The sequence below is a fragment of the Taudactylus pleione genome, unplaced genomic scaffold (genome assembly GCF_031769625.1).
Source record: "Taudactylus pleione unplaced genomic scaffold, aTauple2 ptg000070l, whole genome shotgun sequence".
Taxonomy (NCBI): Eukaryota; Metazoa; Chordata; class Amphibia; order Anura; family Myobatrachidae; genus Taudactylus; species Taudactylus pleione.
In genome coordinates, this window is record NW_028284472.1 from 20,368,179 (window position 1) to 20,394,691 (window position 26,513).

The 26,513-nt window shown below is 45.2% G+C and overlaps 1 protein-coding gene across 1 annotated transcript in view; it reads right to left on the reverse strand.

Annotated features, from left to right (window-relative positions):
• KLHL29 (kelch like family member 29) overlaps positions 1-26,513 on the reverse strand; it is a 926,340-nt gene that overhangs the window by 683,541 nt on the left and 216,286 nt on the right. The window contains exon 2 of the mRNA XM_088467301.1: positions 1,348-1,436. The gene's annotated coding sequence lies outside the window, so the exon portion shown is untranslated. The remainder of the gene's footprint in view (positions 1-1,347; positions 1,437-26,513) is intronic.

The following is a 26,513-nucleotide window of genomic DNA, read 5'->3' on the forward strand; positions in this document are numbered from 1 at the left end:
CTGGCAGACGTACAATAGGCAGATACAGTGCAGCACATCTAAAGCACTGCTTTTCAAATTTCATCCTCAAGACCCACCAACAGACCAGGTGTTAAGAATATCCATGTTTGAGCTCAGGTGACTTAATTAGTACCTCTGTGCTTGAGCACAGGTATCCATAAAACCTGGACTGTTAGTATGTCCTGGAGAATAAGTCTGAGAGGCGATGACCTGATTCTAAAAGAATGGATAGATGCAGTTTAAAAGTAGATATTTTCATTTTATTTATGTTTAGTTTCAATGGTTCTCAAAGCAGTACTCTAAATATAGGGAAATCCAAATTGATTTTTATTAAACTTAATTAAAAGGAACACTCCTTCCTAGGTAATGAATCATCTCAGAAGCAGCCGGGGAGCAGGAGTGCCCAGTAAACTTTACGACACTAATTGACAATTTTGCTTATGAGAGATAGCGCAGAGGAAAGTGGTCCGACAATGCATTTAAATCACAACTCGCAATCCTGTCTGTCTAGTGCAGTGTTTGCCAACAGGCGGTCCCAGCTCATTCCTGCTTTATGCCCTATTGGGACTTATCTGTGCTTTGTGCCCTGTCGGCTCCATATCTTATTCTTTACCTTATACCGCGGTAAGACTGAAGGTGCCCATACACGGTGCGATTTGCACACGATGCGATCTCGTATGCAATCGCTCTTGAACTCTCTCCGGCAGCTGAAGTGAACGATTTGCAGCAAAAGCTAGCAGTACACGCCCATTACATGTATGACACGCCCCTCAGATGTAGCAGTACACGCCCATTACATGTATGACACGCCCCTCAGATGTAGCAGTACACCCCCATTACATGTATGACACGCCCCTCAGATATAGCAGTACACGCCCATTACATGTATGACACGCCCCTCAGATGTAGCAGTACACCCCCATTACATGTATGACACGCCCCTCAGATATAGCAGTACACGCCCACTTTACCACCGCGCTCATAGGTGTTGCTTTCACAATCTCCCTGAAATGCTTTTTCAAAAGCAGCCAAGTATGGCCCAGAATCCCTTCTGGTAAAAGCAATCCAACTTTTATGAAGTAAAGTACCGTACTGCAAAGTCATTATTTAATTTCTCTTTAGAAATTCGACCAAAATACAATCACCACTGGACCACGCTAAGGGTACTGGACAAAAAGTTCTATTGATTTCAAAGAGGATTTTCATATGAAACAGCAGAATGCAGGTGCAAAGCTTTACTGCAAACCTTCGGTCTGATTATAGGAAACGTATTAGTGACTCCTGCATAGCAGTTAGTTATCTTCTAGTATTGCATTATGTCTGATATGAAAATGAATTGGTCCTTACCTACAGATGTTTTATTTTTGCACGTCAGCACAGCCCGTCTTTAGGACGTTACATTTCCTTGATAATTCGCTATGCTTCTGCTGCGGAGCCTGTGAATTGCAGGAAAAATATATATAAATGTCCATGCATTAAGTATAACAAAAACAAGCTATGGGCCTGATTCAGACTTGGGAATAGAGTGAGATATCTCTCTCAACTGATCATCTTGGTGAAACCATGCTGCACTGTAGGTCACCCACAGCTATGCGAACCAGGGCCTCTATTCCCAACTCTGCATCAGGCCCTATATTGGTTGCAAACACGTCTTGTTGAATATGACATAGCACACCCGTGTTAATGATAAATAAATAACATGCTGGATATTCAAACAATCCCCTACTAGTATTGTAGATCAGTTATTATAAAAACTGCTTACACGCTCTGGCCCTGACGCAAAGTTGTATGCAAATGCAATCGCAGCTTTGATCTCGTACGCCGGGAAATGTATTGAGACGTCCACCGGTGCCATCGCAAATCCAAGCAACTCCTTACAAATACGCAGCAGCCTTCGCAGATCATTCAATGATCGTCCATCAGAGCAGCCCTGTGATCGCGCAGAACTGAACTGAGACGTCGGAACCTCTTTACCTGCCGCCATTCCTCGTTACCTCCCCAAAACACCTCCCACAACTGTCAATCACTTTGCCAATGAAAAGTCGCTGGGAGTGACTACGTTGACGTACCTTGACGCATGCGCAGTGCGTCTCAGACACACGTGCAGATGGCTGCTAATCACTCAACTGCGTGAACATTGGAAAAGCGTACATGCCTTAATCAGGCCCTTTATTGACAGATCTGCTCAATGACAAGTTCGGAGGACATAGGCGTCTGCTTGGCTTATTTCAAATAGGCTGAGCTTTAACAGGAGAGTGGAGTGCAGCATGTGACATCGGTACCTATGGTGGAAGGGCCAAGCAGCAGTTCAGGATCCTATCTAGGTGTCTGGGCGCTCCTGGCAAAGAGAAGTACTTGGCTAACTAAAACTTCTACTCAGCTGTGATGTCATCATGTCAGCATGACATCACATACACACTTGTGGGCCACAAACTCATGCAGGCTTCGGGATGGAGACCAAAGCCAGGTGTTTGGAGGAAAAGGCAAGGCTGGGGTAATTTTCTGAGAGCCTTCCACGGCGTCGAGCAACAATAATCCCCCCCAGGGGTTAACATTTTTGGGTGGTTGAGCTGGGCGGCTCTCCCCTACGATCAGTGTCTCTGGCGAGTACCATCAACCCCAAGTTAGCTAATGAACATTCTCAGGGAAGGGGTACTAATACACAATCCCCCCGGCTAGAATCCAGTTTGAACGGTAAGAGAAGCGTATGGGACCTCTCTATGCAGAGATTCTGAGCATTCGAGGAAAATACAATTTTGTTTTTAATATTAACTCATTGCATGTGAGCTCAAGCACCGAGTAAAGACCTGGGGTTTCCCCTGTACCCCTGTCCAAGCCTGGCGCCTCATAGGCGGGTGAGAACAGGCAGTAAGCTCTTTGCCGGTACAGCCGGTACAGCCGTTAACCCCAGCTCTTGAACTGGCAACAAGTATCTTGAAAAATTGCTAGGAAAAAATTTCATTATTTATGCCATGGCCCCTAAATAATAACAAATACAAACATTCTCCTATGAGACTAGTCCAGAACTTACTAACATTGCCATATCAGAGTGTTGTCTAAAAGCTGACTTGGGCAGATACAGTAATCTATGAGTGTTGGATATTACGCGCATATTACTAATTTTCTTGAGACGTAATTGTACTACAAATGTCCGATGTAGCCAGATTATAATGAAGTTAATCCAGTAAACACACAAAGTGATGGTGTTTTTCCATTAAAAGTGAAACCAGATGTTTTCCTTGTCATTGACCAAATAAATACAACTGAGGTCAATGGGAGTTTCCTGAAATCATGGTCCCAAATGCTGACGTCAGACTGAATATATATTTGGAGGAATTATGCAGTGTCCTACTAAAAAAAACTTTCTACAACAATAAAATACTGTACAATAATCATATGTTCTAACTTCACTTAGTTAAACCGACAGATGTTAATTCACATAGGGACCTATTTATCACATAATATTTGCAGCTATAGGCCTCTCTGAAAACAGCTGTTTTCGGGGGTAACCTACTAATTTTATATATAACCAGAATGTACCATGGAGGGACAGCAGCTGATATCTCCAATATCTGCCGCGGTCCTTCCATCTCCGACAGCAAACGCAGCTCCCATAGGTTTCTATTGGGCTGCAAAGCTGACATATTTACCAAGCTCCGGAATTATTTGCATTGCTGAATTTGGCCCCCATAGGTAATACAGTACATTTTGCAAATATTAGCGGGAGAGGGTTCCTCCGGAATCCTCGCCGGCAATGGCCGCCACACAGGTGTGGTCAGTAGACTGCACATGCACTGGAGTCCTGATAGAGCAGTGAAGAAATCACTCATGATACATTCGGGTGCTATGCAATTTCTTATTGCCGGAAATAACGTAATTAAGAAATTACAATTATCAGGTCTAAAACTCGATAAATGATAAATATGCCCCGTAGAATTCCAATTACAGACTGCAAGTGTAATTCATGATACATTAAAATGTGGCCGATTTTGGGCTTTCATATGTCATCTCTAAAGACATAAAATACATCACGTGAATACAACCATTTATATTATCTGATACACGATACCCATGTACTTCAAAGATCAATGTATCAGAAACTGTTACAATAAAATGATACAATGTTGGTAAGTTATTTATAAAATACATTACAATCATGACAACAAAAGATAATGTCTACAATAAAAAAAATATCTGTATTAACTAGTAGATTAAACCAATAAAGAATCCTAGAGAGAACATATTAAGGCCCTCATTCAGACCCACTCGCGAGCGGCTGTCCGCTCGCAAGTGGGTCGATGGTCTGCACTGCGCATGCGCACGACGGAGGGAGCTCCGTCGTGCCCATGCGCGAGACGCGACGAGCGAAGGACTTTCCTTCGCTCATAGTGTCTCATCAAAGGGGGCTTGCTGTCGATGTTGACTGACAGCACGCCCCCTTTGGTGGGCGTGCCGGGGGCGTGCCTGCCAGATGGAGGCGTTCCCAAGGGAACGCCTACCGTCTGAAGTCGGCCCCACTGACATCACTAGTGATGTCAGTGGGAGTGATTTTGGCTCTGATAGAGCCAAAATCACTCCTGGCCTTGCGGTTGAGAAACTCAACCGCAGGCTTCTGCTCGCAGTTTCGATGGTCAAGACCATCGCGACCATCATCCTGCACGCTCGTATATGCTGAGGGTGGTGACCCACAGCTATACGAGCGTCCAGGAGGACGCTCCATATTTATGGAGGTGGGCCCTGATTCAGAGCGAGCGCTCTGGTCAGAGTGTCCGGCTCTGAATCAGGGCCTAAGTTTCCAGGCTTGCCCTCAACAAATTTGTCCAATAAAATGATTTTTTTATATTAAAATAAGTTAAACTGACCACAATATGGTATCGATTTCAATATTCTTTTACCATTCTGCTGAAGAACACAATAGGTATAGTTCAAATCTGAGGTTAATAGCACTTGAGAAAGTTAAAATCAATACAGAGAGATGATGATATTGTATGTATACTTTTTCTCATTAAATAAAGAATTTTATTGGATAAGTTCACTGGTGACAAATATGGAGACTGGTTTAAGTAGGGAAACAAAAGTATACAAAGAAGAATTCACCAACATTTTATTTTAACAGTAAAAGCAGTAATCCCACCTAGATGGTAACACATATATTGTATTATACAAACTACTGTGCTGTTCTAATGTGATGTATTTTATGCTTTGTAGATGGTAACATTTGTAGCATTGTAATGTAGAGTTAGTAAAGTTATGTTGTTACTGTACGCGCAGTCCTCATTCTGTCCGTTCTGTGCTCACGTGAGCTACATGCACATAAACTGGGAGAATAGCTTTGGGACATAAGTGAGAATTAGGTCACTTAGGCCCTCATTCAGAGCCGCTCGTTAGCGGCAGTACGCTCGTTCCGAGCGATGTTTGCACATCTGCGCATGCGTACGCTTTTTAGTACGCATGCGCGAACCAGTCAGTGCGGCTGAAAATCCTTTGTACGCTATATAGCGAGTGCCTGCTATTTTGAGTGACAGAATGAGGCGTATGTGGGTGGTAACAGGGGAAGGTGCTTGAAAATGGGGAGTGGAGATCCGAACGCAGGCGTGCTTAAAGGTCAAAACGGGCGTTTTATGGGTGTGTATATTTAAAACAGCAGCGTCATTGACCACGTCACTGGGTTATTTTATAGCCAGAACTGCACGCAAATTTGTGGTAGCAAACACCAACCACAAGAATAGCGAGCAGTTCATACGCTGGTCGATGTACTCGATTAATCTAATAAATAGCGGACATGACGTAGGATGCGTGCGGCCAGGGGGCGTTTTTAACAAATAAACGAGCGTATGTTTTGCTCGTTCGTTCAGACTTAGAGGTGTGAACACACTGCAATGTGCGTACGGATCATTTAAATAGCCACCCCTTGTTTTTAAACGAACGACCGCAAATAGCGTCCGGCTCTGAATGAGGGCCTTAGTCCGATTTTTCCATTGCTCATATTCTGCTACATTCCCTGGGAACCGTAAGGCCATCGTTTGCAGTAATGTTTGCCTGCGGAACATTTGGTTTCACAAAACACAATATATATCTTTTAACATTTTACATGTAGTTAGCAAAAAAAGACAGAAATTATACATTACTAAAAAACACATTTATATGTATTGATATGCACTACTTGTCGCCAACGCACATTGAATGGCCTTAAGCAGCCGTTTTGCTTGCCCAGTGAACCAGGCACAACATCTGGCATCTGCAACATTTGGCATCGGGGCAAACACAAGCAAGTGACCCAGGCTCCTTTGCCAGTGGCCCACAATGGAGAGATGCGAGAGATGAAAATGGTGTAGGTCCTGTTTGTCCAATGTGAGGGTGGTTTTTATAGTCAATCAAAACTCATGTCAAAAAGTTATAAGATAGATCCCAGTTCTATCTGGATAGTATAGTGTTCTGTTTAGCACCCTGCAGATGACACAACCCGTGCAGTTCCACTTGCCTGCCTGGGGTGTCGCTCTCTGTTCTGGTGCTTCTAGCACACTAAGGGCTGTATTCAATTAGCAAAAAATGGCAGTTTTTCGACAAAAAAGGCGACATTTTCACTATAAAATAGGCGAAAACGCAGTTGGCGAAAAAAAAACTGGAGATAAGTTTTCTCCATCCCAGACCAGGCGGAAAAAAATGCAAAATCCCTATTTTTGCCTAATAATGTGAGGATTTATTTCAGAACCCTTTGGACACCCCCCCCCCCTAATGATAAATTACCCCCAAAAAAATTCATGAGTTGCGCACTTTTGGGTGAAAAAAAAACTTTGAAAATGATAGGAAGCAATTTTTTTTACCAAGAAATTACTGTTCCATGTAAATTGGGGGTACGTTAAAATGGGTGCAAGTATATTTTTGTGTCGTATAAACTAAATTTTAAAAACCGTAAAAAACCACCTGCTGCGACTGCGTGGGAAGTTTAAAATACTTCACACATCCATAACTGCTCCCGAAAAATCAGACGCAACACATTAAAACTATTTTCAACGATTTTTTTTTTTTGTACCCAAAATTTGCGAGGTCGTCATTCGCAAAAGTGCGCAACTTATGAATTTTTGGGGGGTCATTTATCATTAGGGGTGGGGTGTCCAAAAGGTTCTGAAAGAAATTCCCACATTTTTAGCCAAAAATAGCGATTTCACATTTTTTTTCGCCTGGTCTGGAATGGAGAAAACTTTTCTCCATTTTTTTTTCCGCTAATTGCGGTTTTGCCTGTTTTATGGTCTAAAATATCGCCTTTTTTTGTCGAAAAAACGACAGTTTTCGCCACAAATTGAATACGGCCCTAAGCTGGAACAACAAACTGTGGGCATACAGACCAGAGTGTTATACTGTGAGCCGGCTACTCACCTCACGCATGCAGAAATCTACAGAGACTGTACCAGCGACACGGAAAGTTAACCCTTACTGCTCCGGGGGCCAGACCGCTCAGCTGCCCCAGTGATATTTTATTAATTAAAGGCAATAAGAGGGAATAAGCAACCATGCATATATCTACATATTGCCCCTGATTTTGAGTCGCACGCAGCAGCGCCTATTGGCGGCCTCGCCTCTGTGACTTTATGCAAATGCTGCTACAAACGCCTTGTGTACATGCGTGCGCCCGAATGTGGAAGGACTGAGACGCCCAGTTTCCGCATCAATGCATGCTGTGGTAACGATTGGTGCACCAGCGGTCGCAGCATCGAAACTTGCACACCAACCCTATGGCAGGTGTAGTTTCGGCCTCTGACCACGGTCTCCTATGCCTGCGTCTGTGCGTCTGGGAGCACGGACACGCCCGTTTATACTCTTCTGGTGGTGTGGTGGGGGGGGCTCCCCGAATATTTGTGAGCCTCCCACAACTTCCGGGAGAGTAGGTGAGTATGAATCACTCAACTACGTGAACTTCGGCATTGCGCTGGAATTGTGTCCACCTATGAATAACGCCCATTTTGTCCAAGCACACGAGGGTTTGTTTGCTTGACAATGGATGGGGTAACATCATTAGACTAGTTATAAAAGCGCATGGTGGGGATGGGCCCAATGTAAAACCAAGTGTGCGGATAGGGGTGGCCCAATCGCAGACATGCAATTCAGCCGCTACGAAATGACTCAGAAATGATAGCGACTTGCGTTCACTTTTCAAACAGCCCCGTTATTATCATTACTAATGTTTAATTATGTAGAGCTGTGTTTTTCTACATGAGATTGGAAAGCAAGTAGAGGCTAACACTGTCACAGTAAAAATAAGCACCATGTAAAGTGCTGGGCTATTGAGAGTCTAACGCTGGAGAGGCCGCCTGTAGTCTCCCGTCACACTGCAGTCACTGTGCTGCTTTTGCTTCTCTGTAAATGATCACTCTCATAAATCCTGCTGTAAAATAAAAGCTGCTTTTTACGCCATTCTGAATCTCCGCCTGCCCGCAGCCGCTGAATCCCCCGTGCCGGAGTGTGCTACACACATTAGATGTCCCCTGAAGGACTCGTTCCTTTTCCCTATCAGTGCACATAATTTTACACAAATATGATATGATGAATCACGAATGCTTCCAGGGCTGTATCATCTTCCAGAGAGAAGCCTGTTATCGGATTGCCTTTGTCACTGGAGCAGAAGACAATGGGGACAGAATGCTGCAGGACTAATAAACCTAAAATACAAGTTGGATTATATGACAGAGCTACTGATACATACTCGCCAGCTTACCCAGGGACACGGTGCTGCTTAGCTGGAGCCTAGCAAGCACTGGACAGAATAGATGGGAATTTGTGTTCTACATCATGTTGTCTTTACTGCCCTATCGGCTGTAATGTAAAGGTTTCTGCATTGTAGCATAAATATTAATCATGCCTCTAAGGAATATGAACTATGTACTAAGAGTAATATATATACAGTAGAATATATATTGAACATTGCATTTAATATACAAGATGCAAGGGATTGTACTCCATTCTTCCAATAACCATGTCTATGCAAAGCATACAGTAGGGGGAGATGTATCAAGGCTTCTAAAGAGTGGAGAAGTTGCCTATAGCAACCCATCAGCGTTTACCTACCATTGTATAGAACGTACTTGATCAATGCTACCTGAAGCATTTTTGCTGCTATAGACAGCAAAATTGCCATCAGAACCCCCACTGATACAGAAACCCCATACATACAACTGAATAACAAGTTGAATATGGCTACAGGGCACACTTGCCTACACTCCTGGAAGTCGCGGGAGGCTGACGGTATTTCGGGTAGCCTCCTGCACCCCCGGAAGTGTAGGCAGATCCCCAGCATCCTGCCCACTTCCTAGTGAATCGGGCATGATGGGGAGAATTAATGGAGGATTTGTGGGTCCTCGGAGAAGGGGGCGGGGTTAAACTATGTGATTTGCATTATTTAATCCGGCCCCCTCCTCGCGGAACCTGCGAAACGTGGACTTTTTCAGGAAAGAGGCGGGGCTTAATTGTCAACCTTCCGGCCCCGCCCCCTGATCCGGCCTCCAGCAGCAGCAGCTTTGCGGGCTGCTCCCGGCAAGAATTTATACACGGTCGGTAAGTATGCTAGTCAGAATGTCCATGATCACAATACCGACAGCAAGAAGATGGTGAGTATTAGGGTTAGGCACTAGGGGGAGGGTTTTGGTTAGGCTGCAGGAGAGGACGGTTAAGGCTAGACTGCAGTGTATATCTTGTTATTGGTGAAAGTATCAATTGTCAGATACTACCTTCCTTAGGCTCTGATTCAGAGCCGGACGCTATTTGCGGTCGTTCGTTCACAAAAAAGGGGTGGCTATTCAAATGAACCGTTCGCTCTTTGCGGTCTGTTCACGCCTATAAGTCTGAACGAGCGAACAAAACTTGCGGTCGTAATTTTGAAAAAGACGCCCCTGGCCGCTCGCACCATACGTCATGTCCGCTATTTATTTGATTAATCGAGTACATCGAACAGCGTATGAACTGCTCGCTATTCTTGTGGCTGGTTTTTCCTACCGCTATTTTGCGAGCAGTTCAGACTTTAAAACAACCAAGTGACGTGGTCAATGACGCTACTGTATTAATTATGCACACCCATAAAACGCCCGTTTTGACCTTTTGGCACGCCTACGTTCTGAACTCCACTCCCCGTTTTCAAGCACCTTCCCCTGTTACCACCCATATACGCCTCCTCCTGTCACTCAAAATAGCAGGCATTCGCTATATAGCGAACAAACGTTTTTCGGCCGCCCTGACTGGTTCGCGCATGCGTATTACAAACCGTACGCATGTGCAGATGTGCGAACATCGCTCGGAACGAGCGAACGGTCGCTTACGAGCGGCTCTGAATGAGGGCCTTATTTCCAACATAAACATGATAAGCAATAAGGAAGATCGTTCTTTTTTTGTGTAATTGTTGTTTTGTTAGTCTGGCTCAGCTGCGATAAAATGACACTGACAGAAATGAAGGAAACTCACATTAAACGGAAGATAGAGCTGTTGCATCCATAACGTGTGCCTGGGATGAACACTAATGAGCGTAATGCAGATGAGAAAGTACTGACCAGGGACACGCTTTTTCGGCCAATCTGTTTGAAAATGGACGTGGCCCATAACATCTACCGACATGACACCAGGAGTCTAGGCTACTGCTGACATGGAGGTTCCATCATAGAGGCAACTCGGCAGCACTGTCATGAAGAATAGCGCACATCTAGGCTATGATGTGGGACTTGTGCGGATAAAGGCCATTCTCGCTAACTGCAGATTAGGTGCACGAGGTACCTGTCTCTGCTATGGAAGGGGCAAAGGGATTATTTACAGGCGATAAAAGGATGGCAGACTGGCCGCATTTACAGCGCTGTTCCCGGTTTGCATGAAGGAGACAGGTTCATTTTTCCGCCTGCAAAACATTCTGAAGTCTCTGCTGCCCCTCAGGTCCCGGAGATTACGTCTCATTTCCAGGCCTTTGCACCATCCATTTGTACTATGGCAGAGCAGAATACTTATGGACCCACTCGGCTCAATGTAGGCAAAAAGCTTCAAACACACAAAATGACACAAATGAAGTCCCACTGCCTCCTGAGCAATTCTAGGGGTCTATTTCAGTGATTTTCAACCTTTTTTAACTCGCGGCACACTACACAAGATTTTAAAATTGCCAAGGCACACTATCCGGCGATGCGGTGTGCGCGGACTATGAAAAAACACACTACATTAGTTCCCACAGGAACAAAACACACTACATTGGCTCCCACAAGAATAAAACAATCCCATTGGCTGGCCTAACAGAAAAAAAAAACCACATTGCTCCCCACAAAAAAAACAACCATACCACATTGCGCCCCACAGAATTGCTCCCCACAGAAAAAGAAACCTATGGCTGGCCCCACAGAAACAAAAAAAAACACATTGTTCCCCACTAAATAGGCAAATATATGGCTGGATAACATATGACTGGTACAAGAAAAAATAAACTATGGCTGGTACCCACGAAGAAGAAAGAAATGTCTGGTCCCCACAAAACCCACCTTTCTTCCCCCCTTGTCACTCACACTGCAGCAGGATCGCGTGCGGGCGGGCTTCCAGGCAGGCTGCAGAGCCTGCCTGGACAGAGCGCGGGCTGGCTGATTGGCGCAGGGCGTTGGCTGGCAGAGCGGGCTGGAGGGCAGTGGACAACGCGGCGTGCGTGACCTGTGATGTCACGCCGCCGCATCTTTGCAGGTCACTACCCGGTCGCGCCTGAGTCTCCCAGAGGAGCTCAGCGGCCCGGGATGCTGAAGTACAGTGAAATGTGCCCGGTGGCTCTGACAGCCCCGCGGCACACTTCACAACCGGCCACGGCACACTAGTGTGCCGCGGCACACCGGTTGAAAACCGCTGGTCTATTTACTAAGCCTTGGATGGAAATAACGTGAACAGAGATAAAGTACCAGCCAATCAGCTCCTAACTGCCATGTCACTGGCAGTGTTTGAAAAATGAGTTAGGAGCTGGTTGATAGGTACTTTATCTCCGTCCACTTTATCTCCACCCAAGGCTTAGTAAATAGACGCCAAAGTCATAAATCAAGATAAACTAAGCAGCATTTTAAAAAAAAAAGTTGGAATGAATGATGGGGATAGTGAGAAGATTGAAGCAAGATGGACTTTAATGTGACGTTTTTATTGTTTCCACCAACAGCATTATCAGGAGAATGTGCCAACCCGCGAAAAGAGCCGCAGATTGTTTTTACGGGGGTGTTTCCAAAGGCAGTAAAGTGGGCTTGCACATTGAAAGGCTGTTGGTAGACTACAGTAGCAGCTCACTCACACACATATTGGGAGCACAGTCGTTAGAATGTCTGCCTCACAGTCCTGGGGTCATTGGTATGATTCCAGCAGGACCCTACATGTGTGGAGTTTGCATGTATTCCTCATATTTTGCACAGCTGGCTGCCTCACCTTCTGCAAAAGTCTGTAATGTGCTTTGGGGTAAATGTACAAAGCAGTGCCTTTTTGCTAGTCATCGCTTCTCAGGGGTATTTAACCCCGAAATTTAAAGCGCCAGTCATGTTTTAAAGCAAAACACAATTGCCATTTAAAATTTGGGGGTTTAACAGCTTAGAAAATTGACTCCTTTGCGTTCCACTGTTCTGTATAAATAATTGTATTATTTGCATAATACCATTGCACCCTTGCTCGTTGCCACTGCAAAAGACTATCGAGTCTTTATTTTATAAAACTTCTGGCTAGTTTTGGTAATAAGGTATCTGTACTCAGTATACAGTCTGGATGCGAAAAAAAAAAAACTTGGCTCTATGAGTACATATAAGTTTGTAAAAAAAAAAGGTGAATTTCCCATACGTAATGAAAATAGACAATATATACTGTATACTGTAAGCCAGGTGTTGTATCTCAGCACATAGCATTTTCTAATTATTGGTGTAGGTCAACTATTAATAAGAAGACCTCATTTCCCAATCTGCAATTAAAGGTCCCCCCTGTCATTCTCTTTCTGCAGCAGAATGCCGCTTTCTATTCCTGGATCCCATAATGAAATTAGTAGGCAAACCATTCTGTTCTGTGAGCAAGCAACTGACAGCACGATGACACTTCATACTGGCGATGTGCGGTGAGGTCAATGGCTGGGGAGGCACACATGGAGATGGGTCTGAGTGCTGGGAGTCTGTCTCACCCCCTACTCACTGTAAATCTCCTCTCACTACACTAAGCTTTGGTGTCCATTGATTCTCTTACCTGCATCACTGTGTCTTCTCTTGCTGCTGCTGACTGAGCTCCGGTATCTAAACACTGCAGTGCACTTCCTGGTCACATGATACATCCAAGGTGTCCATCAGTGCTCAAAGCACACACACCCATACTCAGAGGCATGCCTCTATTAGCTCTCTTTCTGTGCAGCTTACTACTCATGATGTGGCCCCGCCCCCAGCTCTGCAAGCAGTGTCTGACTATACAGAAGCGAGGCTGTGCTGTTGCTGCCTCATCTCTGCAGTCCCAGGGAGCTCCTCAAAGGTGGTGCGCGTTAAGTATAAAAATGATTACAATAAATCAAAGAAGACGTTCATAAGTTATAAATATCTTCTTTGTATTATTCTAATCATTTTATATCAAATCTCAGGAGTATGACGGGAAGTTCTGCCTCCCCTGACTGCACGTCCCAGTTCATACTGGTGAAATGGCAGGACTCTCCGATTTATAAGATGACTGACGTCGCACATTCTTTCTGCACCAGCTAAAGATGATGCTACACATCTGTCTGTACATAGAACTCAGGGCCTGGTTCTGCAACAATTGCAACTGCGATTACACATGCAATCGCCCGATTGTTGCGTTCTGCGCCTGAGGCTGCGATGGTACTCGATGTTACCGATAGTTGCGCAGTCTTGCTAAGTATTACGGATGTGTGTAAGGTTAGGTGGGCGTCCTTATGTAGTGCTGCGACGGCATAGCGATTGCAGAGGATTAGCATATTTTCGCAATGAGACTGCGTGCGTAACCCTTATTGCAATCGCAGCTGCGATCCGTACTGAATCAGGTCCTCAGTCTTCTCACTGATCACTGATGTGATGATGATCCTCAGAGGAATTCCAGGTAATATGTGCTAGGTGTACAAACATGCCTTACTCATCGTGGCAAATGTATGCAGAGAGAGAAACCAGAAAACAGAATTCAATCAAGATTCCCTGAGCAGCCAGGTACGTAGCTGCCCTAGTGCTTTGGTAACGTGGGAAACGGTAGTGCAGCAACTTTCTATCATCCTAATTGGGCCTGGCCATGAGCCAGTTTTGTTTTTGTATTTATTTTGCCTTATTTTCTCCTGTCTTCTTTTCCCATTATGCATTGTTCACGTACATCAGGCTTGTCAACTTTTCCAGGGGAAGGGGTAACAGCAAAACTTCCCAGAGCTTGTTCCAGACAGAAGCCTATGGGTTTCTTACCGGGACTTCCTGAGAGGGATTCAATAGGATTCCTCCCTTGTGCAGAAGGATTCCTGGGTCATAAACCCAGAAGCCCTCTCTTCACAAGGGACAGCTCTTATCTGAAGAGCTGTCCCTTGAAATAAGGGGAGTAGATAGATCCCCTTCAGTTTCTGTACCCTGACGTCATCAGCCAGTGTCCAACGTCATTCACTGCCATCCCAGTGGACATAGAGGGGGAATATAGGCCCTGATTCACAGCCAGACGCTCTGAATCAGGGCCGGCCTTCTGGTATTTTAGAGCGGCCTGCTGGCCGCTCGCATAGCTGTGGGTGACCACCCACAGCTATAGCGAGCGGCCAGGAAGATGGTCGCGTTGGTCAAGACCATCGCGACTATCGGGCTTGCGATGAGACCCTTGTGGTAGGGTCTCGTTGCCGCAAGCCCCAGACAGATTTCGGCTCTCACAGAGCCGAAATCGCCGGTCCCAAACAGAGGCGTTCACATGGGAAGGCCTCCATTTGGGCAGCCACTCCCCCGGCCCGCCCACCAAAGGGGGCGTGCTGTCACTCAACATCGACAGCACGCCCCCTTTGGTACGAGACCTGGAGCGACGGTTTGCCCGTCGCTATCTGGGTCTCGCGAATGCGCACGACGGAGCCGGCTCCGTCGTGCACATGCGCACTAGGCCACCATCGACCCGCTTGTGAGCGCACAGCGCTCGCGAGCAGGTCTGAATCAGGCCCATAATCCTGTGGCGAGTGGCCAACTTTCTATTTTTGCTGGACTGTGTGGGCAGGAAACTGCACTTCCGCCCCCAATCCACGTCACTTCCAGGTACAGTGTCTGAAGGGGAAATATACCTTACCCTTACAGAAGTAGCCATGCATACTCGGACGGCGCTAATAAACGCCGCTATGCATGTGATCAGTGGTGGGAGGTTTGCTGCATCCCGTACATAGGCCCTGATTCAGAGCCGTTCGCTATTTGCGGTCGTTCGTTCAAAAACAAGGGGTGGCTATTCAAATGATCCGTTCGCAAATTGCAGTCTGTTCACACCTCTAAGTCTGAACGAGCGAGCAAAACATACGCTCGTTTATTTGTTAAAAACGCCCCCTGGCCGCTCGCACCATACGTCATGTCCGCTATTTATTAGATTAATCGAGTACATCGACCAGCGTATGAACTGCTCGCTATTCTTGTGGTTCATGTTTGCTACCACAAATTTGCGAGCAGTTCTGGCTATAAAATAACCCAGTGACGTGGTCAATGACGCTGCTGTATTAATTATGCACACCCATAATACGCCCGTTTTGACCTTTAAGCACGCCTGCGTTCGGATCTCCACTCCCCATTTTCAAGCACCTTCCCCTGTTACCACCCACATACGCCTCATTCTGTCACTCAAAATAGCAGGCACTCGCTATATAGCGTACAAACGATTTTTGTCCGCACTGACTGGTTCGCGCATGCGTACTAAAAAACGTACGCATGCGCAGATGTGCAAACATCGCTCGGAACGAGCGTACTGCCGCTAACGAGCGGCTCTGAATGAGGGCCATAGTGTCAGTAAGTGCACGCTGATGGTTATGCCTGGTACAGTATCAAAACAAGCATACAAACAAGCAAACGGATGAGAACTGACTCTTTAATATTTGCACGTTACAGTGCATACTGCTGATATAGAAATGTTTATGGTGGTTTGTGTAGGAGAAGAGCAAAGCCACCATCGGAGACCCCTGAAGACTCTGTAAATTAGTGTTACCTCTGCAGATCACACAAGCAGTAGCAATTAACGTGCAATAAATTGTAACAAACTATTACAGGTTTATTGTGGCAAACCAGTAATGGCCAAGTGCACATCAAAGCTCCATTACTGCATGTAATTACTGCAGCTTTCATTTAGAAGGCCGGGTAATGTTATATTCAGCAGAAACCCTCATGCTAAGTGCAGCAGAGGCAGCAGAGGTAAGGGAATATCAGCCATTTATCACAAGAAGGTACACAAAGGACCTGTCTCTCATGACTAAAGGGCTGCTGTTAAGTCTGGCTACGGTGTTAGGCAGGGATGGGGAACCTCATGTCCGGGGGCCGTATAAGGTCCACGGAATCATTTGGTCTGCCCCTTGGAGCTTTTTTTGCTAGACTCATCTGGCTAGCAGGGGGCCTAGAATGGCAAACTGCAGCCAGAATCTATGCAGCAGTGCCGCCTGGAGCATCCTTAGGATGCGTCAGACGGTCACACCGCTGCCCTGACAGCTCCCAGGAGCATCCTGAGGATGCTCCAGGCATTGCAGTAATCCCCGGCGATTGTGGCCCCTGTCCCGTGTGATGTCACACGGAGGGGGTGTGGCCTGCACCAGGCCCGCAAATAATGTTCTATATATCAAAATGGCCCTCGGCAGAAAAAAGGTTCCCCACCCCTGGTGTAAGGCAATGAGTAAAATTTTAGATCAGCACACAAAAAGCGTCAGTGACAGCGTCTCTTTAAATGTGTACAATAACAAGTCTGCAAAAATTGAAGCAGGAAAAATACCATTTGCAAACAAATCCCCTACTCCCCAACAAGCTGCCCAGTAGTTCACACGGCGGACACATCAAGCTACCTTATGAATTGCGTTAAGAGACTATCTAATGAATTGCGTTGACAACCATTGAGTGCATCCTGTGTATTTTGACTGTTATCCTGGTTATTATGTCCAGAGAATCGGTCATCAGTGGTCTAAACCAGATGTAGGCAACGTCCGGGGCTCCAGCTGCTGTGAAACTAGACATCCCAGCATGCCCTGCCAGAGTTTTAGCATGCTCAATCTAACAGCAAAACTGTAGCAGGGTATGCTGGGACCTGTAGTTCCAAAGCAGCTGGATTGCCACACACTGCCTACTCCTCATCTAAACCAGTATTTCCCAACATAAGTTCTTATGACAGTGCATGTTTTCCATATCTCCTTGCTGGAGCACAAATGTATTCATTACTGACCGACACAATTAAAAAGGTCCACAGGTGGAGCTTTTTATTTCCTCATGTGATTCTGTGAAGAGACCTAGAAAACTTTTACTGCTAGAGGTCCCTGAGCACTGGATTTGGGAAACACTAGCGCGATGGTTATATTACTTAATGGTTGCTCTGGTTTGTTGCTATCGCATTGCTTGATTATATGTCGGGAGCCCCAGCAACCATTTGATGCCGGGCTTCCGATGTCCATCGCTAGTGTTTCCCAAATCCAGTGCTCAGGAAACTCTAGCAGTAAAAGTTTTCTAGGTCTCTTCACAGGATCACATCTCCGAGATGCTGGGCTGCCCCCAGGCTCCCCCTATACTTAGAATAGAGTATATATTCTCTTGCTGCTCCCCCCTCACAGCTAACCATCGGATGGGCATCGTAAAGCTGAATTCGATGGCTGGCAACCATCGAATTCCCGGTATTCGATGGAAAAAGTATTTCCGTTGAATCGGAAACATCGATGGTTGCTAACCATCGGCTTCCGATTTCCATCCCTAGGAAACACTTCTATCCTGCACTAAATCCTACTCCTACTGTCTATATAAAATAACAGGGTGCTGGGAGCTGGCATTGCCTACAACTCTTGGTACTATCCCTAAAAACACTGACTTATGCTGGGTACACACTCGCCGACATATCGACTGTTCAATTAAACGGCCGAAATATCGTGTGCACATCGGCCAGTGTGTATAGAGAATGAGAGATTTTGATGTCCCCATTAGGTGCAGGACATTCCTGCTTATCGCACGGCTGCCATTTTCCCGGGGGATTTCCCTACTGCGCATGCACAGAAAACACCGGGAGGCCGTTTTCCTTCTGTTTTGTGCATCAATACAGCCATCTCAGGGGTAAGTATTAAAAAATATGGGTGCAGGGTGTGCGATGTGGGTCCCGCCTGGACCCAGGGGCCCATGTATTATAGATACACCCCATGTCCTGGTACAGTGGTACTTTCTGCGGAGAGTGCTAAAGTGATGGGCAGCCTGATGGACTTCAGGAGCCGCCTGGTCAGTCCCCTAAACTTCAAAAGGGCCTCAGATTACTCTTAGCGACAGATGTATCAAACCTCAAGAGGACAAGAGAAGTTTCCATAGCAACCATTCAGCTCCTAGCTATCATTGTATAGAATGTACTTGATAAATGATAGCCAGAAGCGGATTGGTTGATATTCTTAGTAATATGTGAAAACAATACATTTAATCAAAGAAATAGACTACAATACAGTCTTTTTAATAACATCGCCAAAACTTCTCTTCTTTTATTTTACTAATAAATTGCGTTGTGATCTGGGCCCTGGTAAAGCACAGTGATATAGCACAGCCATATACTGAGATTCAGCCAGGCGGGGAATTGATTTTGTGCATTCTGGAGGGAACACACAATTTACATTTATTCCACCCAGTCAGATATGTATAGGTCATAAATCATCAATCGTATACAGTATAGCACATACCATCCATCGCACATGATACAGTAAGACAGAAAATAAAGGCATCAACATATGCTTATATTTAACGGATCCAGCCTCGTTATTCATCCCTGCTAAACGAGCAATGCAAAGAAAATGAACTGAAATAGACAATTAATGACACGTAGCAGAGATCCATTAATGTTGTGTGGCACAAGCTTTAAATGAGACGTTGTTTCAATTCCATTCTTCCCATTACACTATTAAAGACTATACTACCTTAAATTTGTTTTTTATTTGTATTTTGTATTATAGCCATCTCATTTAGCTAAACGTTATTCTAATAAATCCCTGCCCTCACTTTCCAATCTAGAGGTATTGATATCCCCCTATAACTGCATAAGCTGAATTAGCCTTTCTTGCTGGCTGTTACAGACCATAATTGACCCTCTATAACCGAGGACCGTAATTGCCACGGGTTGGAATTTTTGGTGACGGTGTCGGCTTTGAGTTCTGGGAGCTTGTGTTTGGCTTGTGCAACTTTGTGGGAGAAGAATAAAGTTTTCTTTGTGCTGATGACCAATAGGATCATTTAAGGGAGGTGTTTTTCCAGAAGTAAAAGGGAGCCTGGCAGTGTTCTTCTTCTCTGATCCTGGTGCAGTTTGGTTTTCCCACACACCCATCCCTGTAACTGGAGGGTGTTAGCTGCCTAATGCGCTCGTTATTTTTTGGCTGGAAAAGCATCATCATCGGCTGATACAAATAGCACAGGAGTTGGGGACCTAGCGAGTGGGACTTACTTGCACAACTCAGACTGTGGGTAGTGTCTTATGAACACTGGATAGCGCAGCTGACAGATAAATGCTTTTATTGCCCCCTTATTTCCCTATAGCTCCCAGTTTTCAATTTATTTAAAATCAACTGTTATCGCCAAATACGTGTTTATTTATTACTCCAGTTACTTATTTAGCGTATATATGTTCCACGCCGCTTTACAGAGGATATTTAGTCATTCACATCAGCCAATGTCCTAGTGGATTCCAGCTTACAATCTATGGGCCTGATTCAGAGCCGCTCGTAAGCGGCCGCTCATTCGTTCCGACCGATGTTCGCACAACTGCGCATGCGTACGGATTTTTATACGCATGCGCGAACCAGTCAGTGCGGCCGAAAATCGTGTGCTCGCTAAATAGCGAATGCCTGCTATTTTGAGTGACAGGAGGAGGCGTATGTGGGTGGTAACAGGGGAAGGTGCTTGAAAACGGGGAGTGGTGATCCGAACGCAGGCGTGCCAAACGGTCAAAACGGGCGTTTTAAGGGTGTGCATAATTACTAAAGCAGCGTCATCGACCACGTCACTGGGTTGTTTTTAAGTCAGAACTGCTCGCATGATTGTGGTAGGAAAAACCAACCACAAGAATAGCGAGCAGTTCATACGCCGTCCGATGTACTCGATTAATCTAATAAATAGCGGACATGACGTATGATGCGAGCGGCCAGGGGACGTTTTTTTCAAAATTACGTTCGCATGTTTTGTTCGCTCGTTCAGACATAGAGGAGTGAACGGACCGCAAAGAGCGAACGGTTAATTTAAATAGCCAGCCCCTTTTTCTGGACGAGCGAGCGCAAATAGCGTCCGGCTCTGAATCAGGCCCTATATTCCCTAAAAAATGTACACACAAGCTAGGGTTATAATTTTACTGTCAGAAGCCAATTAACCTACCAGTAAGTTTTTGGGAGGAGACAGAAGCACCTGGGAGAAATGTTTGCAAACCTAGGACATTAAAACTCCACACAGATAGGCCCTTAGTGGGAATAGAACCCAAGACCTCAGTGATGTGAGGCAATAATGCTAATCAATGCACCACTGTGAAGGGAATTCAATTAGGTGCAGGGCTTGTCGTGCGGGCAATATCTCCGGGTTTCAAGCCCAGCGTTATTCAATGAATCAGCATTTTCCCCACGTTCAAAAACCATGGGTCACATAAACCATAGATTCCGTGCAAAGCGCTGGGGTCTAAGGGTTTTCCAGCTTGTTATAATGCAGTGTCTGCATATTAATGCAGACTATTCCTCGCAGCTCCTGAGGCAAGGACAAAATCCACCCTCTGGGGCTTAGCATGGAGGGTGCCCAGAGCTAATGGAATCGGGCAGTTGCGGGGTGAACCCTACACCTAATTGAATTTCCCCTGTGTGTTTTTTTATTAGGCTAATTTGTTACGTTAGTAAAATCCACAACCAATAGTCGGCTTATACAGTAGCGGTATATGAGGGGTTAAAGAGGCCACCTTTCACTAGTCCAAGGTCACAGCTGTAGACATTTAATTGACTGGGGATACCAAACCCCGGGTCACTGCAAAAGCCGCACCTGTGTGCTAGGAAAGGAGAGAGTACGGGGTAGATGTCTTAAGCCTTAGAGAGAGATAAAGTACCAACCAATCAGCTCCTGTCATTTTTCAAGCACAGCCTGTAAAGTGAGAGTTAGGAGCTGATTGGTTGATACATTGGCCCTGATTAAGAGCCGCTCGCTATTTGCGAGCGCTCACTCTGAATCAGGGCGGGGCGGGTTTTTTTTAACCTCGGCCTCCAGGCGGCTCGCTAAGCTGTGGGTGACCACCCATAGCTTTAGCGGGCGGCCTGGCGATGGTCGCGATTATCATGACCATCGGGCTTGTGACGAGACCCTTGTGGTAGGGTCTCGTCCATCGCAAGCCCCAGTGAACTTCCTGCTCTAATAGAGCAGGAAGTTCACTACTGACATCACGTGTGATGTCAGTAGGGCCGCCCACAAACGGCAGGCGTTCCTAAGGGAACGCCTCCATTTGTACAGCCACACCCCCGACCCGCCTACAAAAACTGGGCGAGCTGTCGATCAACATGAACATTGACAGCCACTCCGTCTTGTAGCGAGCGCCGGAGCGAGTCATTTCTCGCTCGCGCGTGCCATCGACCTGCTTGCGAGCGCTATGCGCTCGCAAGCGAGTCTGAATCAGGCCCATTATCTCCATCCACTTTATCTATCTCCAAGACTTAGTGCATCTCCCCCTACATGAGAAGGAATGCAAAGAGGGGAAGGAAAAGATGGGAATAGAGAGAAAGAGTAGTTGAAGAATTCAAAAAGAGGAGAGAGCGGAAGGAAATGAAAGTGAAGAACATAACACCCACGGGGTTTGTAAACAATTTAAAAATCGAATTTAAAGAAAATGACCAGGCGCTACACGAGTACATTTATATTTAAATCCCATTTTATATCTTACTACAACGGTATAAAGCGTTTTCCCAGAGACAACATACAAATCTTCTAACTGGTCTAATGTGATATAAACGTGAGTGTTTATGCTGTAATTGCTACTTTGGGGAATGAGCAGCAAATAAGATACATTTTTTTCCAATATAAACTATTATTCTACAGTGAATTACTTTGGCCTAAACATTAGCCGTATGGAGCCTATATACTGCATTGCGGTTTAACCCCTTCTGGCCACCGGACGTTCCAAAACCGAGCAACTATGCCTCGGTAAAGGCGGCTCCCGTTACTGTGTACAATTTATGAATGCACATAAAACACGCTGGCAGCTCATTAGTTCGTAAACAGCACAATGAAATGGAGAATAAAATATTTTAGACTATTCTTAATTCATGATTAAGTGGCTGAAATAATTCACGAATTCATTACCACACTATCACAGGACACGTATAACAGCCAGAATAGGACAGAGGAGATCAGTGCTGGGCTGTGGGAGCCCTTGGAGGACCTGTAGGGTCGGGGGTATTTGGCAGGAGCTAAGTAATACCCCTTTTACACCAGAGCAAAAACCTGAGTATTTGCTGGGTCTACCCGGGTCGCAGCTCAGTGTAAAAGGGTCCTTGAAAAATAACCCGGGTCAAGTGACCCAGCAATCCAACCCAGGTAGCTTCCAGGGTTTGACCCAGGATGGACCAGGGTAATGGTGCAGTGTAAACAGTGCAACCCGGGTTATCCGACCTGGGTCATGCCTAAAATTAGCTGATTGGTGGTTGTGGAGCATTCACCTCCCACTTTTTATGACCTCACAGGTTTAGCAGGGCAGACCTGAGTTCAGTGTGAACAGGGCTGACCTGGGAGTAACCCAGATCGAAGGAGCAGTGTAAATGGGGTCTGACCTGGGTTGGAAGCATGTCCAAAACCCCAGGTCAGACCCGGGTTTTTGGTGGAAAAGAGGTATAAGTAGAACTATGTTGTACTGGATTTAACTCCACCAAAAATAGTTCCCATTTCTGGGTGTAAATGCTGTATTGAGCTAAATGACCTTTTCTGTATATTTGCCAGCCTTCTGTAAATTTACCGACAAGAGTAAAAGAAAAAAGTTTCACGGTGCAATGGTAAAAGGCAGCCGTTGTGCTGCGCAGTCACCCACTGTGCTTGGTAAATGAGGCCCGCTGTATGTACCACACTATCGGCATGTGTGCGTGAAAAGGGCCACAACCCCTGTAGATACAGTATAATCCCTGACCTTCTTGGCCTCTAAATTCAGCTATGCCATGTTTGGTGCATTATAGGAGTACAAAGGAAAATAAGTCTCAGGCTCGCTGTATCGCTGGCCTTCTCAGCGTAACAAGCTGAGATCTGCCACAGCTCATGTAACCTTTTCTCACAGCAGGGACTTGGAAGGATCGAATCTGCGCACTTCCGCTGTGCTCGAAAACTTAAAAGCAAGTAAGAAATATTGTGGGGGAAAAAAAAATCCAATTTGTGGTGCTTTTCTGCTCTTGGTTTTTTAACACTTTAATTACCAGGGTCTTTGACAAAATGTTCTTTTTTTTTTTTTACTATTTAATTACTTTTTTTTTTTTGTCCTCTAACAAACTACTAGATTTGGAACCCAGTGCATGTCAAAAAGTTAAGTCTGCAGTCCTTTGAGCTGCTCTACCAGGGGTATTCAATATGGGAGCGAAAAGTCTGTGCTGGACTTTTCGCTCCACATCAGAGATTTTCCTGGGATAAAGTATTGGGCGCGTGCCCGCTTTATCCCCGTATTCAATATAAAACCTACGAAAACGGGAACCTGCGAAGTGGGATCTACGAAAAAAAACAAAATTTTCCTGAAATAAATTGTAGGACCCCCCTAAAACTGTAAAAACATCGGGGATCACTATGGGTACCCCCGTTTTAGCCTGCAAATGAAAGTCGGGGATTTAAATAGCCTGCAGCAGGTGTTTTTTTCCCAACATTGAAGAAGTGTTGCAGAAGAGCACTTAGGTTTTTTTTCTGTTTTTTTAAGTGGTCCCATCAAATTTGGGGTACATGAAAATGGGTGCTAACATATTTTTATGTCCCTAAAGTAAGTTTTTAAAAATTCTGCAACTATGCACCTGCCGCTAATAGCCTATTCTACAAAACACCTGCCGCATACTTGCAGAATAGCCATAAACCTATTTCCCTATTTTTAAACACTTTTTTCCTTTTTTTTTTTTTCACCCCAATTTTTAAATTAATTTTTTGGGGTGTCCCTATTTTTTTTAAAACTTTTTTTGACACAGTTTATTTTAAAATTACATTCCCATGGATGCAGTCTATTTTTTTAAGCCTGCACCCCTAAACCCAATTCTGCACTTTTTTTTGCCACCTATTCAGTGGTGAAAAGTTATCCCCTTTTTTTTCAAAGACTTTTCGAACCTGCGAAAAGTCTTTGAAATTGAATATGGTGTAAAACCAAAACCTGCGAAAATGACGTCATCGGTGCAAAAACATCGCAAAAATGGAGATTTCGCTCCATATTGAATACCCCTGTAAGCCCGCAGTCCTTTGAGCTGCTCTAATGGTGCGTACACACGTAGCGATTTAAAAGAATGATAATGATAGCGATATCGTTATCTTTCAAATCGCTCTTTTAGTGGGACCCTACCAACGTACCAGATGCGCGGCCACGTATGGATGATAGCTATATCGTCCATCGACCATGCATGCCGGTCAACTTGCTCGCGTGTCGCTATAGCCGTCGGTAAGTAGTTGGTGTGCTGGATGATCGATATCGATCATCCAGCATACCAGGGAGGGTGCATAACGATCTGCCACCGATATCGTATTGCGGGGAGATCGCTACGTGTGAACGCACCATGAGTCTGCAGCTATTTGAGCTGCTGTGACATCACTGGCCCTGAAAGAGTCAGCCAATCAACATTAAAAATAATTATATCAAATCTTCATGTGTCAATTTTTTTTTTTTTAAATAAAGTCTGTATTTGAAATGATGCTGCAGAAAAAAAAATAAATGCATAAGAAGGGCTTATACTCTATATGTAAATACGTCCAGCCTTTCAGAATGAAAAGTGTTCTTGTTTAGGTTGAACCCTAGCATGATAGCAATAACAAAAATAAAAATAAAAAAGCTTGGCGCCAGGCACTGTTGATATTAGAAATCTATTCTGCTCACCCCAGGTTCTTTGTCGCTCAGAGAATGAGGAAATAAGCACTGACAGTAAGGATTTCTACGCTCAGATGCCCTGTTTACGTGTCAAAGAAAAATCTACAAAAAAAATAAAAAAATTACAATAAAGAAACATCTGGTACAGACACGATTTACATAGAAATAAAGCAGGATTTATGTTCCGGAAATGCCTTCAATGTAAAGTCTGGGCAGAAGACGGGTAAATATGAATGAAAATGTAAAGCATGGAGGAAATAAAAATCATATGAAAATCATGGACCCGTGGGCGAAGACGTATCGCTGTTACTGTATTCACGCTCCTGGTGATACATAAATGAATTTTGCTGTTCATTTAGACTGTTCCTGCAGAAGAAAAACTGAATTCTATCCGCAAGCTGAACATGCTCCTGTCATCAGCACCAAGGGCCAGATTCAGACCCGGGCGCTATGCTGCGCTCGCTCGCATTGAGCGATTTTTCGCAATCTGCGCATGCGTATGAGTCGCAATGCGCGTGCGCGAACCAGTCATTGTGATGGGAAAGTGCTCGCCCGTAGCCCGCAGTCGGGCCGCTATATTGAGTGACATATAGCGCCGTTTGTGGGTGGTAACAGGGGAAGCTGCTTGTAAACAGGGGTGTGGATGTGCGAACGCAGGCGTGCCCGACCGTCAGAACGGCGTTTAATGGGTGTGCATAATTAGCAAAGTAGCATCATTACACACGTGAATGGGTTGTATTTTAGCCAGAACTGCTCGCAATGTTGTGGTGGGAAAAGGCTATCACAAGCGTTGCGAGCAGCTCCGATGGCTCTCGATGTTCCCGATTAATCCTACAACTGCCGGAGATGACGTGTGTTGCGAGTGGCAAAGGGGCATCTTTATACAGGTGCGAGCGCATAGTGCGGCCGCTCGCTATTACTTAGTGGGCGGCTTTACGTTACGCAGTGCGAGCACATGATTTAAATAGCAGGCCCCTTTTAGCCAGTGAGCGGACGCAAATAGCGTCTGGGTCTGAATCAGGCCCTAAGTGCGGCCAGCCAATCTAATAGCCTAGTCAAATATACAATCAATTCACCTGAAACCATTAATGTCCAGGGTGCGTTGGTTCAATTGTTTGTTTTGCTAAACTCCATTCAATAAAATTTGTTCTCTCTTTATCCAATAAAGTCGCTTTTGCGCCCATATAGGTTCCCTAAACAAAAGTATGGGGTAGGTACAAAAACACCTAATTTAATATACATGTAGATACATATACTGTACATTACATCTCTCGGTATGTGGGTGCTGATTTAGGGCGGTATTCAATTAG